This window comes from Leiobunum rupestre, chromosome 5 (genome assembly GCF_980474605.1).
Source record: "Leiobunum rupestre chromosome 5, qqLeiRupe1.1.hap1, whole genome shotgun sequence".
NCBI lineage: Eukaryota > Metazoa > Arthropoda > Arachnida > Opiliones > Sclerosomatidae > Leiobunum > Leiobunum rupestre.
In genome coordinates, this window is record NC_143388.1 from 73936919 (window position 1) to 73953078 (window position 16160).

The window sequence follows — 16160 nt, forward strand, 5'->3', positions numbered from 1 at the left end:
GAATTTGAAACTTGGAGGTAAGTTATTCGCGGATCCCCAAAATAGTTAAATTTAGGAAAATTAATTTTTGCCCTCATCGACTTATTTCGACATAAAACATTCTCTGTTAAAACATTTTCTTGGGGAATTAACGTTGAAGGAAGCTACAACCAAATTACCGCCCCCCTCCATGCAATTTTAGATTTTAGGAGTTTTCATACTTTAATTTATTTTTCCTTCGGGTTTTATTTTTATTTACTTCATGATATATAAAAATTGAAATGTTATTATTTTATTACTTTTGGAATTACTATCAAAATGTTACTGCACTGTTAGTACGGGTCTATGTAACATAATTACTCAGAAGTATGCCTCTATATAACATATCTGCATTAAAAATTTCATTGAGACCTTGGTTCACAGCCACCAAAGAAATCACGAACGAGCTACGCGCCAAACCGGTTTAACTTCCTTTCCTTCCCGCCAGACCTGGTTTTGATGACGTAAAAGCCGTCATCAATTGGAAAGTGACGTCAATTACGTCATATCCTGTGAACAAGGTATCATTGAGAAGACGTTCTTTTTGGCACACTTATGAGTAATTATGTTATTTTTGGTGTCTAATAGTCCTTTAAATAACAGGTCATTAAAGCTGATTATAGAGTTTGTGCTGCTGGGACTGGACATATAACTGGTCTATGGTTTCCCTTCATACTGCCAAAGCTGATAATTTTCTATTCATAAATCTGGCGGCATTTTTCAACAGTGGGGCAAGACAGTCAGAGAGGGGTTTATTTATAAGTGCCTCAGTAAAACACTTAGGACGCGCAAGGTCTAGCATATGATTTCAGAGCACATCACTTGTCGATAAATAAGTCCAGTTTATGACGTTTATGGGAATATAATTACAGATCTTGCCCGTTATTTGATTTCACTACTTTTATGGCCTAAAGTAATATAGGACCTGACGTTTTTGTTTAAAAGGACCTTGCAATTTTTAACCGAATGGTTTTTGGGTGGATTTTACGCCTTTTTGTTTATAACAATAGCAGTGAAGTTATTATAATAACTTCAAATGTAACAAAGCGGAAATAATATTTATAAACAAAATTGGAAAGTGAACTTTGCCAACATTGTGTACGTTTAGATATTGTTTACGTTAATTTTTTGAAAACGTGACGTCATTTTGCTCTTTAATTCATGTTTTAATGTTAATAAATAAGCTTGTACGATTGTTATTAAACTAAACACATTTTAAACACTGTTTATAACTCATTGGCATCGTTTACTGCCCTCTGGTGGCACACTGGCGAGACACTTCGAGCTCACTGCACCTCTTTCACTTAGAAACAACCTATAAATCAGTAACATTCGAATGTTTAATATATTGCCCTAGGACAAGATCTATAATTATATTCCCATAAACGTCATAAACTGGACTTATTTATCGAAAAGCCCTATTGCGGACAACCCCCACCCTGACACTCGCAAGACTATTGTTATTGTTACCCACAATCCACCTATAAATATGTTGCATACATAGTTTCCAAGTATATCCGTCATAGCGGCATTTTAACCTTTAAGACTATTTTTTCGAACACAGCGCCACTTTTTCACCTAGAATCAACCATCAAACCTTTTGCATTAATTTTTTTATATCGCTGATCGCTCCGGTTTAGTACTTCTTATGTGTTTATTACTCCATGGTTTCGTTATCGACTCGCTGAACTGTACATTTGTCACCATAGCTCAAAAACTATACTAGATATGAACTTCTCCTTCGGCAGGACACAATGGGAGCTTACTTTGAAACTGTATACAAAATTTAATTTAAATCGGTTTACTAGTTTTTGCCGTAGAGCGGTCTGCGAGGAGAAGATGGAAGAATAGGAAGAAGAAGAAGAAAAATTAAGCCTTACTTTGCCCCATTGCTACGAAACGTCGCCTCAACCCTGTTCGATGGAATTCTTATATGTTTGTCGCGTGCCTGTAACCTTTCAAACGATACATCACATGTTTTGATACGTCCTATAGTTTTTGAGATACGAGGGGGTAAAATCGGCTTCGAGATAATATAGCAAGTGCCCGGGTAGGTGCTCTACTCTACCGGTCCTTTTGATATAAGCTCAATTAATAAATAATACATTTATTATAGTCTAACTACCAATATAAGTATAATCAAGAGTCCTACTTTACCGATTCCTTGTCATTTAAAAAAAGCGCTATATCTGCGACCGGCGTGCTAAAAGCGAAAGGGCCAATCATTGGCCTTTTTCCCTCTTAGACAAGTATTCCACCCCCGCGTGTTGCCCTTACTCCCGTCCGGAAAAGCTCCGTCTCTCTCGAGCCGGTTGTTTTTAAAGCGAAGAAATTATTAACTGAATTTGTATTTAATGATTAACTAATTAAAATTAACTGATATTGATTTGATATATAGAAAAGGGCGAGGATTGAAATGTCAGGAATCTAATGGTGTTTTCCGATTTTACCTACGATAAGTAGTTTGTTCTCTAGACCGTACTGTATACAAAATTGTCAAAATGCGATCTTTTTGCAAATTTGATGTGTAAAATCGGGTCTTAGCGATCGAATATAGCCCAATGCTACACGAGAGAGTACGAGATAAACAGCAAAATGGGGATGGAGTGGAAGGCAGGAGTCGAGGGTAAGAATAAACAGTAAACCTATCGGTTTACTTTAATAACGTCCATGGAAATGCCGTCCACAAAAATGTGCCGTGCGGGGAGAACCATACCTTCCGCCCCCCCTCTAGATACGCTAGTGAATGAAATTGGCGCGGAAAAAATTTTAAACCGGCTTTTGGCGAGTTTAAATTTTGAAATGTTTCTGGGGCATCTTAAACAAGGAGTAAGTTTAAAATGTCAATTAGAAAAGTTATTATTCATAAAATATTGTTTAAATCAGCAGAAATTTTGGCGGTGCCGGAACAAAAGATTGATGGAGAAGTAAGACATCGGTACTACGCTTATAAAAAGGAGGACGAAAGCGTAAGTTTTAACTAAAATTATTAATAATAATTATCGATTATTTATTTTTGTAGGATATATTATTACGTAAGGAAGATGTGAGGAAAGAAGATGAGTTGAAAGGGGGGGCAAAGGAAGGGAGAAGAAGCAAAAGGAGTTCCTCGACGAGGAGAAAGAAGATGCGATGTTGGGAGATAAGGAGGTGAAAAATGGAAACGTAAGTAAAATATTTAATTATTTACCAATTTATATGAAATTGGTTATTCTTGGATGTGTATAATTCCAATTTATAATAAGGAGGAAAATGTACGAGATGTGTTCAGAGTCGACGGAGAAGAAAGAATACCGGGGGGATTATATTATAAAATATTTTATTGGCTTGTCAGCGATCACCGAGGGCCCCAAATTGCTTATAATAAATTTTTCCAAAAGATACTTTAGACGCGTTTGACGTTTCAAATTAATGTGCACGTAGAATCTAGTACACTTTAAATGTTATTTGTTGTCCTATACATAACCATTTAGATTTTTATTCCATACCCCCTACCGCCTCTAGCCGAGGGCCCCCAAAGGAGCCTATTTTATATTGAATTAATTTTGTTGGTTTTTCTTTCAATAAATTTTTTGTAAATCATTGAAACGGGTTTTACTTTGTTAAAAACGCAATATTCCCCTAAATAGCAATGCTTATAGTTAGGGAGGGGCATATTTTTGAAGCAATAGATACACACATAAGTTTCAATTTAAATATTAAGTTCACTGGCCTTTACTACATATTTTCTTTTTTATTCTAGGTTAAAGTTATTTTATTTAAGATGTTAGTTATTGAATAAACTTTGTACTAAGGTATGATTCGCGATAGGTATTCAGTTAAATTCATTAACAAAAATCGTGTATAATATTAAGAAAACTTAGGCTTACTTTTAGATCGATCTATGTTTTTACATAAGTTAGAATAAAAGATGTATGTAAATGCACGAGGTAACATGTATTTAATGCTTTATATAATTTTACAGTTAAATAATACCAGGGTTTCTTTAGACGTAGGATATTTCGTATTTGGTACAGTTTAAAACTTTAAATAGAGAAAGCCTTATAGACGTTATCTGTCGAATAATTTGTTCATCCCATTTTAAAATTGTATAAATCCCAACATATGGATTTTTTAGGGAATTTTCCATTGGCTGACCACATGGGTGTTATAAAAAATTTAGATAAGTTTTTTCAATTAATGGTCATTTAAATTTTTAATCTTGTTAATCCCTATATTGGCTTTCATATGTTTCTTCCCAGGTTTTTTCAAGAACAATAATAATAATAATAATAATAAATCTAGTTACTTAAAACTTTCTAAATCTTGACTACGCCTTTTCGGAGATGTAGGTTACTTTTTAACCATTTTTGCGGGAGCTCACAAATATCGATTTTCTCCAACTTTCTAAGTAAAATATCATGGGTTACCATATCAAAGACTTTAGCTAAGTCTATATATATTGCTTGAACCTAGTTCCCATTATTTGAGCAACTCAAAACATATTCCTAAAATGATTATAGGCTATCGTTAGTGGACTTACGTTTTTGGAATCCATATGGAGAAAATGAAATTAAATCTAAACGATAGAGAAAATAACACAATTGACTTTTCAGCCATTTTTCGAAAATTTTAGAAATAATAGAAATTGGACGGTAATTCGTGAGCTCTTCTTTACAACCACTTAAAATATGGAACAATTTCAGCAGTTTTACCGATAATAGCAACTTTAAACCTATTTAATTATAGTGAACAAACAAAATCGATGGTTTTCAAGTTATCTGACCCGCAAGAGTTTGAATTAAAAAATTTTAGTCCATTTATTCAACATAAAATTTAATGTCATGATCAACTATTGGGACAATTAAAAAAGAATGACTATTATCGCGGTCAGATAATGGATATTTTATATAGCTAGGATTATGCGGGATACGTTTAGCTAATTGTAAGATCGAGCCCACATTTGAAAACAAATTTATTAAATGTATTCACGAGTTCTTATGAATTGACTTTCATATTTAGTGTTTTACTCTTTTAATTTGTAAGATTTATTATCTTGTGAATTACTTTCCGAATTTTGCAAGTTTCTTAAGTAGCATCGTCTACTTTTTTAGTGGTTTTTATAAGAATCATTATACTATGCTTATAGTTATAATAGACTAAAATTGAAAGGCTCGTTTTTAAACGCCGGTATAATTAATCCCTCTTATAGGTAGGTTTGTTGGATTCAATTTATTTTATTCGTTAAAAACTATTCTTAATGAGCGATGGCAGACGTAGGTGAGGAAACAGCTTACGGCATCGAGGCATCGTTCTGAAGGAAATGAGATGCCACTTATTAATCGTTTTAGGAAAACTGAACAGCAATATTAACGATAAAAATACACGGAAATGGATGACCGCATTTTACTGAAGTACGTTAAAAAATTTCTTGGTCAATTCAATTGGTAAAGGGATTTCCTTTACGAAGTTGTGGCAAAAATGATTTGAAGCGGCCAACAGGAAATGATCGTTTAAAAATCAGACGATAACAGTTTTTACGCACTCATTATTTAAGAAAAATTCTTTGTGCTTTAAGACGAGGCGTAAGTTTCAAATTATAATTGTTATTATATCAGTTCAAGCTTGAAATTTTATCGCACGAAAAAAGTAAAACGTAGGACCCGAAGACTGAGGAGCTGGACATGGAGATGAAAAAGGAATATGGATGACAGAGCCGAAAAAGAATGGAAAGGAGAGGACAATGAGACGAAAGAGAAGGTGGAGGAGAAGAAGCAGAGCAAGGTTGAGTAAAAGAAGATCAGGGAGAAGAACAAGAAAGGCTGGGCGGAGGGAAAGGAGAACAATAAGGGCAAGGCGGATGACAGAGTAGAAGGTGTAGGACAAAATCACTGACTAGTATTACAAAGGAAACCATAAAATATTGCTAAATATAATTTAAAGGAATACCTTTTTAAGGGATGAAACTCCGGAAGCAATTAGAAATGAACTTTCAGTGTATCCAACGAATTATTTCAATAACTTAAATCATCGGGAACAAAAAAACACAAAGAAAATAGCATACACAGCTCAAATTTGAAAATTCGCGTAAATTTGAAAATTTCATTCGCCGAAAGCCTACCCTTTTCCAAGAAACTACTTTTGCCTTCCTCACAAGTACAGTGCGATGGGGAACAATTCTTTAGTTTTGTCAACTATGGAACGGATGGTGAGAAAAGCGAAGGAATGTATACCACTTATTTGTTAGTTCTAATGGCTGTTGCATTAAATGGCCATTGAAAAATATCACTTTGGTATTTTTTGTGCGATGGAACTCCCAGCTGGCTTCTTGAAAGCATTGTTAAAGAATTTCTAATTAGATTATACGATACTGGAGTTAAATATATTGCATTGGTGTGTGATGGTTAGAGTGCCAATTGGACGATGACCAAAAATCTTGGTGTAAATTAAGATCTCACCAACATTCGTTCATTGTTCCCTTATCTATCAGATTCAAGTGAAAAAGTATTTTTCATAATAGATATTTGCCACGCCCTTAAACTTTTAAGAAACGCATGGGGTGACTCAATGGTTTTTCTACATAGTGATCATATGCAAGTTATTGTCAAATGCAAATTGCTTAAATATAAATTAAGAAATTTCTTAAATCAGTGTTCGTATGAAATTTGTGGAATCGAATTCCTTTACTTTTTCGGGTTTACCCCGAGTTTTATAAAAGGGATGAGCACCTTTGAGGGAGAGTTGGAAAATCAAGAAATACATAATGTAATCTTTAAAGCTACGTTGATTCGCTCTTCAGTTAAAAAGGAGGCCAAATCCCAATTTTAAAATTAAAAATCATAGGAAAAACCTAGTAAATATTATATGGGTCAGATATTATAGTTCAACTACAAATCTAATTATACATTTATAGCTATAGGCTCTGAAGGAAAATGTAGACTTTAAATCTATGTTGGTTCGCTCTTTCAATTGAAAAGGAGGCCAAATCTCACTTTTCAAATTGAATAATATAATAAATTAAATAAGTTAATATTTAGCCTCTATTAATGAATTTGAAAGAAGTTGCTAAGAATAAAACTTGGTTTGGTTTTCCTAAGTTATTATTTTCAACATAGATTCTTACATCTAACAATTTAACGTATGCCAATTTCATGTTTCTTACAATTCATGTATTAAAAGCTTATTATTAATTTAACTTACTTAAGATTCTTGGAAACGAACACCATGACTTCAAACGATTTAAATAAAATACACGGTAACGGAGTCTGTAGTGACCACGATGCTTGGTCCTTTATGAAAACGGCGTAAGTTTTCTTCTGCTTTTGTAAAAACCCGTATCTGCAGCCAAAACAGGGGTTTTTTGACATTGTTTTAGCATTTTGATATTGATATGTTATAACACATTTTTAGTGTCGGCATTAAACAGACCGGTCTTAAACATTGCAGTAGTGACTTCCATGGAACAGTCAGTCGCAATTATTCGACTTCAGATTCATTAATAATGCCAACTCTCAACCTTTAAAGTATTTCGCTATAACATTTATCATTTGCTTGTCGAACATTAATTGTTAAAATATTAATTAATAGTTAGGTTAATTCATCGTACTCGAAAAAGTTCCACAAGTGAGCTCCTGCTACACTGTTAAATATTTTTTTGCCTCTTGAAGAGTGAGTTTCTGAAATGCAGGATTTCCACGAACAGGTGTTAGTTGGAGGAAATCGTCAAATATAAAAACTGTAACTTTTCCACCGAAAGGTTTATCTCTTCCATGAATCTCAAATTAATATATCCTAACAAAAAGGATGATACCATTGATATCTCATCCATTATTAGGAGTTTTAAATTTCCCAAAGTTCTTTTCATCATTGCTAAGCTATCGTGAGCCTGACGACGCTGGTGTTTGGCGTCGAAACGGCCGTAGCTGTTTTAATAACAAAACAATTTAAATTCTACAACTGTGGTTTTTTCTTATTTTTAATTTCTAAATTATGTACAAGATTTGTCCTTCATTGAGTTAATTGGGAGTCAAAGTACGATATTGTGCAATTTGACCATGTTCGACTGGTAACATAAATAACCTATGCAAAGTTACGCCATTGATATTCAATGCTTCTAATCCTGTAGGTGTTGCAAAAACCACAGATTTGAGATGATATCAGACGTAATTTTATGGAGTTTCAACCAAAAATGATTTTCCATTACCACCCTGACACGAATAAAACAGACAAGTTTGTAATTTGAGATTTTATTCGATCTCATTGATTTTCTCATACAATTTTTGGAGTTCTTCTACGAATCCATGATGCATAGCATCTTCAACATTTATTTTATTTGCACGTTGCTGTCATTTTCATCCAGAGTTGCCTGCTCTGTAGCATCTTGTAAATTTTTATTGCATCCTCAATCATTTTTCAGTTTCTCGTGATATCTAATCATGTTCTCTAATTCAGGGAGTTGAGCTTCAAAAGCATCAGTGAAAGTTGTGTATTGATGCAGTAATTCACTCTCATCCTGCCAAGGTTTGAATATGAATAGTAGAGAATGGCAATATTTGTCCCTCTCTTCTTTCGGATCGTTATTGATATGTTGTATAATAATAATATAAGGTTTAGTTCGTCTTTTTAAAAACCCTTGACCTTTCTCCAACTTTACAACATTTTTATTTTCAATATCTGAGCCTGGTACAGGGTCATTACACCTCCTCAAATCGTACAAGCACATATCCTCCAGTATATTTGGCCTTTCGGAATATTTATCATCAACAAAACTTTTGGAGTAAATGTTTTTACTATTTGGATTGCTTTTCCTTAAAGCTTCTAATTCAGTATATGGGAGAAAAACTCTAGGCCTGTCCTCTTTCAGATTTGTGTTAATGAAACTCGTTACTCTGCTTTTTTATATAAATTCTGACCCGTTCTGATACTCTATGCGATAAAAATAATCCTCAACTAGTCCAAAGACCAGATTAACTTTGCATAGAATAAGGTTTTTAAATTAACTCTGACTTTGCTGTGGAAGTGTTGACTGATAGTTCCTGTATCCAAAGCCAATAGTTCCGCATCTGTCATTGACAATATTCCAGGAACATCTTTATTGAACTTTCTAATGTGATCTAATAGTGGTTGGTCGGCATACTCTGCTGGGTTTATTGTCAATAAAATTGTTGGGGGACCCAGTTCCAGTATCATAGCCGTGACCTCTGTTTCTACGAAACCAGAATTATGTACTACTCCTAACATTTCCCATGAAAGCGGACAGGTTAATTTACAATTCTTGATCACCCGTCTCAAATTGTTCCATTAAATTTGAAACTGGCATTGTTTTTGGTTTTTTTCATTCGAACCAAATGATTGACACTATTAATTACTGCCTTTTTTATGCATTTTTGATAGTTATGGAAAAGATAACAGTATTTTTTTTTCAGAATCCGCCATCTACATGCATGATGCGTGCCATTCTGTAGTCGGTGTCATTAATTTTCTCAAATGATCTCTCGGCGTTTTTTCCAAAACGACCTTTGGGAAACAAATGTACAAAGCAACGATAATCCTTTTTTTTTTTCATTTCCAGACAATGGTGTTCCTTCCACTTTTTTCATCTCAAACATTTTAAGCAGATCACCGGAAGTCTGAGGATTAACTGGGTGTTATGTATTTTGCTCATATACTTCTGCTGCTTCTTTTTCACTTATTTTGTTCAACAAAGCACCAGATTGCGTTATAAGGCTTAAAAAACTTGCTGAGGTTAACGGTAATAGTTAGTGTATGAAGCTGTTGGCTCGCGTGGCATGAAGGGCTTGCCACCACCCTCCTACGCTTTGTAACCAGTGGTGTAGTCATAAAATAAAAAGAACCGGGGCGCTACCTGGGTACGGCCAACTTCGATTTCGCCCGTAACTGAAGTTGGCTGTACCAACGATAATAACTATTATTATTATTATTCCCGCAGGAACTCGGAAAAAATTCGCTCCATGGCTTGCGCCTTACCGCAACCACGGCCAACTTCGATCACGCGCTGCCGCGCTATATTATCTTAGGCTGTACCGGCTGCTATACATGTAGGTCCAACTTCGATTTTTTTGCGTGATCGAAGTTGGCCGTACCTAGGTAACGATTTGAAATTGTTATGGTTATGGTATTTTTCTGCGGCCAAAATTTATCATAAATTCACACACCTTTATTCGAGAAAAATGATTTACAAAATAGAAAGCGCGCCCTGGAAAAATGGAAAAACCAAGGCGGGGCGGCGCCCAGCTTTTGAAAAAAGCACCGGGGCGACGCCCTGCCCCGCCCTGGCCCGACTACACCACTGATTGTAACCCAGCCACCTGTTACTTGATCACGCACAAGCAACATTGCTTATGTGGTCGAAGGTGGTACCTTGGGTATTAGCTCTATTTAAAAAAAACTTCCTCTGTCTCAGGAATATGGTGTGACGTTGCAGTTTGCAATTGATTCATTCATTTGCATTTGCTGTGTTATATTTCCATTTGTGTTTAACTAAACAGAAATTATAGTTAATAATCAGCTTGGCTAATACCCAACGCACCACCTTAGGCCTAAGTCATTAAGCGACTTTTGAAGCCATTAATTCAGGTGGCTGGGTTACAATGCGTAGGAGGGTGGTGGAAAGCCCTGCATGCCACGAGATCGAGCCAACAGCTCCCTACACTAACTATTACCGTTAACCTTGACAAGTTTTTATGGGAGGGGAAACAAAAGAACTCGGGGGAAAACCCCTTAAGCCAGTGGGGAGAGAACTTGCAAACTCAACGCAGAAGGAGTTGTTCCGAGTTTTCACCCAGTGCCACAAGCTGGGATCGAACCCGGCTCCTCTTGCTGCGAGGCGAAAGTGATAACTACTCCGCTACCCCACCTTAGCCTGTGCACCATCTAACCATTCACTTGGATCATTATTCCTAATTTCCTGGCTTAAATTTTGTGAAATTGGTAACTGGTCGTAAATCAATATCTTGTTACAATGGGTTTTTTCTTTGAAATTTTGTTGGCTTTCAAATTTTTTCAATTCGCACCACTTGCTGCCAGACCTTTTTATCCTTGGTAGGTAGTCCAATAACTAAAATGTATAGCTCATGATTTTCTGGCAAATTTGGTATCATGTTAATATTTTCGAGAAAAGGGTAAATTACTAAACCTTTTAAATCTTTAAGAAGATTTGATTGCATTTTGTGGTATTACTCATTGTGCACCAGCGTAGAATAGTTTGGAAACACTTTGCTAGCTGAATTACTATTTCTTCAAATATATTCAAATCTTTTATCTCTGCTGGTATTTTATCTACTCCCAAACTATTCACGAAGCTCTTTTTAGGTATTTTATTCCCTTTCAAATTGTTTAAACACAAATTACACAAGTAACCCTCTTCCTGATTTTAAAAACTTCTTTGCACAGTGGGACTTGTTCCTAGATCATAAGGAATTTCTTCATTAGAGCAGATGTTCTCCCAAGTTTCAACATATTACCATCCCTGTCCAAAATGCAACTCGATCTAAAAAGGCAAAAGGCCTCGTTATCAAAATATGATTCGTGCACAATTTTTTATAGCTCTGAATAATCTTTTGACAAATAACGTATTACAACTTTTACAGGGTGTGTCATGGAATTCATTAATTTATCTGTGTGCTTTAGCCAACTGTTTACCAATTTTTTCCAGTAGCAATGTATCATTTAAAATTTGTTTTTCAATAGCTACATCGATAATTTCATCATTAGTCTGAGGATTTGTATTCATTTCATAAATTCATATTTTTTAGTTTACTATTAGGAAGTATTCAAGCTTTCCATGATTGCCTTCTGTTAATCTTTGTAAATATTCTAAGAAATTGTTCATGAATAAACTTGTACAATTGTTTTAAAAGAGTTTTCAGAGCCGGATAATGCGGTGCTATTTCACGAATTGCTCTTATCACACTAGTACAACTTTCCTTGTCGTGGCAATGTAAATGTCCTTTTTTTTTAAATAAAGTTATTGGACTCAAAATTGCCATCACTACCATCAGAACTCAAATCTTTTAAAAACTTCTTTTGCCAAAACTTAAGTTTGCAATCACACAAATCAAAATCACTACCAAATAGTTTGGTTAGTGAGTGCTTCGTGAACAAAATTTTTAACTTTCGTAATGGTATCTGACCTAATATTACAAACTACTGCAACTCTAATACACACTCTCTCTAAAATAATTTTACCTTGTGAATCCAGGTGAAGCTCTATTTTTTAGTAGCTTCTACGAATTCAAATAAATTGGTCATTAAACCATTTTTATTAATTTGCAAAACAAATTCAATCTGGCCACTTTGGCCTTAAATATTGGTAAAATGGCATTTCCATTGATGTCACAAAGAAGTACTTTCCCGTCCTATTGATTGTCTTTTTTACCCCAGTAACCTGGTCTTTACTATACACTCGCAAGATTTTTGAAACCTTTTCTGCGTCATTTTTTAAATGACCCTGATTTCACAAATACAAGTAACAAGTGTCGTAGAAAAAGGGTTAACTACTACTAGAGTGCAACCTATTTGTGGCAAAGATATGGTTTAAATCGTCAGCTCAAATATTTTGTCCAGTTTTTATTCGTGTGTAAGCATTTTTGCAAATTTCCATAAACTCTCCAGCATAAACTCAAAGACAATTATAAAAATTAAACATTAACTTAGTCAGTAAAACTATAAACCAAAAACAGAGGATATGAAAACAGGAGTGGTGTATGAAATTAAGTGCATTTGCGGCCAAATATACGTAGGACAAACCAAGAGACAATTACTGAAATGAAAAAAAAAGAACACCGAATTGTGTAAAGAAAATAGAGGAAAAAACGGTTTAGGTTTGCATATTAAAAAAGAAAATAACCCTGATATTGAATTTAACTCGAACAAATTGGTATAAGAGATGTTTCAAGGAGGCTTTGTTTATTCGAGATATGGGAAATTGAAATCTAGAGGAAGGGTCAATAAACATAAAAGGTTGGGTAGGATTTAAATTAAAAAAATTAATTAAAAAAATAAAATTGTTAAATAAACTGACACCAGGGTAATTTCGTATTCTTCAAATTATGTTAAATTATAATCATTATTGTAAGTAGCGGCTGACGAAGGACTACGGTCCGAAAGCTTATAAAATATTTTAATCAAAATAAAACATTTTAACTCCATGAAGTAGCAGGTCTTTTAATTATAATGATTATAAAAATATTATAAATTTTACCATGGAACAGAACTTAAAATACAAGAAATAAATACTACATAAACAAATATTAAATAAATATTAAAAATATTTTATAAAAAACTGTTTGATAACCACTGGTTTATTTACAGCACCCGGATTTAAAGTTTTTGCGTCAGACTTCTATCGCGGCCAGGTAGTTTTTTTGCTGAAGTAGAAAGGTTTTTCGTCTACTTTCGCGGCAAGTAGTTTTTGCGTCTTTATTTGTGGGAAACAGTTTTTGCCTAACAATCACGCATACTTGTTTTGATAAGCCTAAAAGCAAGCTATTTGACATGGAACATTTTGTTTTCAATAATTGTAAAATTAGCTTTGGCGGAGGAGTTTCAAGAAGTGGAAGAGGTAGAAGGAGAGGTAGAGGTGTAGGAAAACAAGGCAAAAAAATGCTACTAATGCCAATCATTTGGACATTTAATTAGGAATTGTCCATTAAAAGAAGAAAGTGTAACCATGCAGTGGTCATGATTTTCGAAATGAAAATGAATAAGATGGAAAAGCGCCTTTGCTGAGGTTCGCACTGGAAAAGGAAATACACCAACCGTTGACAGTATAACTTATCTTTCAACTTTGGTAAATTTGTGTACAAAAGAAAAAACTGATTTTACCAGAAGTAAAGAAAAGTAACAAATGACTGTAGTTCGTATTTACTTATTTCAAATAAACATCTAGTTTTATACTTGTGAACTGCCATTAAAGATAGTGATTTTACAACATATTTGATATAATTTCAATCCTCCAGAGAATGGATGGTTAAATATCTCAAACACCTTAGGTTTTGAACAAGCACACACGTTTCTCTCAGAAAATAAGTTATCTCTGTTGTACAAATTAATAGTAAGCGCATTTATTAAGAGTACGAGTCTCCTGTGCCCCAGCATAGACAATAGACAGAAGGACTTGAAGGTGAGAATTATCCATGCCACGATTTTGCCGGGGGAAGGCGAACTTCTGCCGCAGACTTCCGCTTGTACACTTGCGATGATTAGCTTAATAATTGTAAGCCAAACGGTCTGCTCTTCGATATTCTTGCCGAGGCCATAGGATTTAGCTATTTTAGCACGATCAATGCACATCGGTTAGCGAAAATGACCCTAACAGAGTTAACAAACTCTATAAGCACTAATAAAATGGTTCCTCAAATTTTCCATATCGAATTAGTTCGTAAAAACCACGAAAATGCTGTCTTTCGAAGAAAACGAAATTAAATTTAAATATAAGTGAATTTTTATTCTAAGCCTTTGTGAGACTTTTGTATTTACCATGATATGAACTGTATTAATTTATCCCAGAATTTTTGAAGTATGAATTACAATTTTCCTAGAAATCGTTGAAGAAGCATTTGCCACGATATTATCGAAAATGAGGGATGGAACTTATATTTTATTATTCAACGAGCTACAGTCACGAACAACACTAATAACTTAGGCGTTTATGAAAATTATAATCTAGTTTTTTTGGAGGACGAAACTGATGCTGATATTTATTTGCAATATCTTTTATACGGACGTGATATTTTCTAATGTGAAATTTATTAGTTACATATTCATATGAAATGTTCCTAATTGACAATTAAATGCAATTTTTATAAAAAATGGTTTTTATGTTTCAAAGTTTGACAATTCTTTTTTGAAATTTAACATATCTTGTTCTTAAACTAGAGCGGTACTTAGTGCAGTGGTGAGATCTTTTTTGAGAAATTTGTATAAAGATTTCACAGCTGGTGCTAAATACACCAATAAGTTTATTTCAATAGTAATTTAGTTTCTTTCTTCTTTGACTTCTTTCTGGTTGGCACTTGTATATATTTACGAGCTCCTTGTCTTAATCATTTGCTCTGTTTAACAGTTCATAAATTCCATATACATATATATCATTATTTTTCTTCGTAAATGATTCTCCTAATTTCACTGGCTTTTCCATAACATTAAGAGTTGCAATTATTTCTTTATTTCCGTTTTCTTCAAATATCCATTCCATGAATTTGAAACTATTTTATATTTCGAAAACACTGCTTTGGTTTCCGTTATTTCCATGGACAAGCCTGATGGTGGGCTGAGTTTTTAAATCTATAGGTTCAGTGACTTTAGTAGTTTGTTCAGTTCTTGTAGAAGTTTCTCTTGGAAAATATGTTATCTCTGCTGTGCAAAATAATATTTAACTTTACATCACAAAAATTAAATATTTTACGAATAAACTTAATGTAAGAAGGCACATTTATGAGTCTGCTGTGCTGCAGTGGTTCACTGGTTCTGTTCTGACTATACTACTTTACGACTGTATAGTTTTAACATTACTGATCTGAAATAATAATGAACCGTAAATAATTAAAAATTGAGGTCTACCCACATTTAAGCTTTCCAATTCCTTAGACATCTTTACTTCGAAGGTAATTCTGAAATTTCCAAACCTTTATTGCGATACAAGATTATTCAAATATTTACCATACAAATAAATTCCCAAAATGATTTATAAAATGTTGGATGGATATACCTAACTCAAATCAAAATAACTGTTTTTATGAAATCATCTTTAAACTAAATTAAATATTTTAATAATGTTTTGATGTACAATTTAATGAAACTTGTACAAATATAAAAAAACAATAATGAAAAATTACAGTTTACGAGTACATTAAACAAATTGGCCTGCAATACTGATTCCAGTGGTAAAGTCCCAAATGTGAAAAGTTAGTTAACCTTCTACGGGCTAATAGTCCAAAGAAGCAAAGGCTTAAGGATAACAGGTTTATTTTATTTAAATTTCAATTAAATTCATAATGTTAATTTTGATATTTAATTAAAAAATTAATTTTTATAGGAAATACTTTATTATTCCTTGTGTCAAGTGCAGAAACAAATTAACTCAAAGACGGATAAAATATAATTTTTGAATTTTCCGGGGAAAGTGGCAGTCGTCAGCTGTA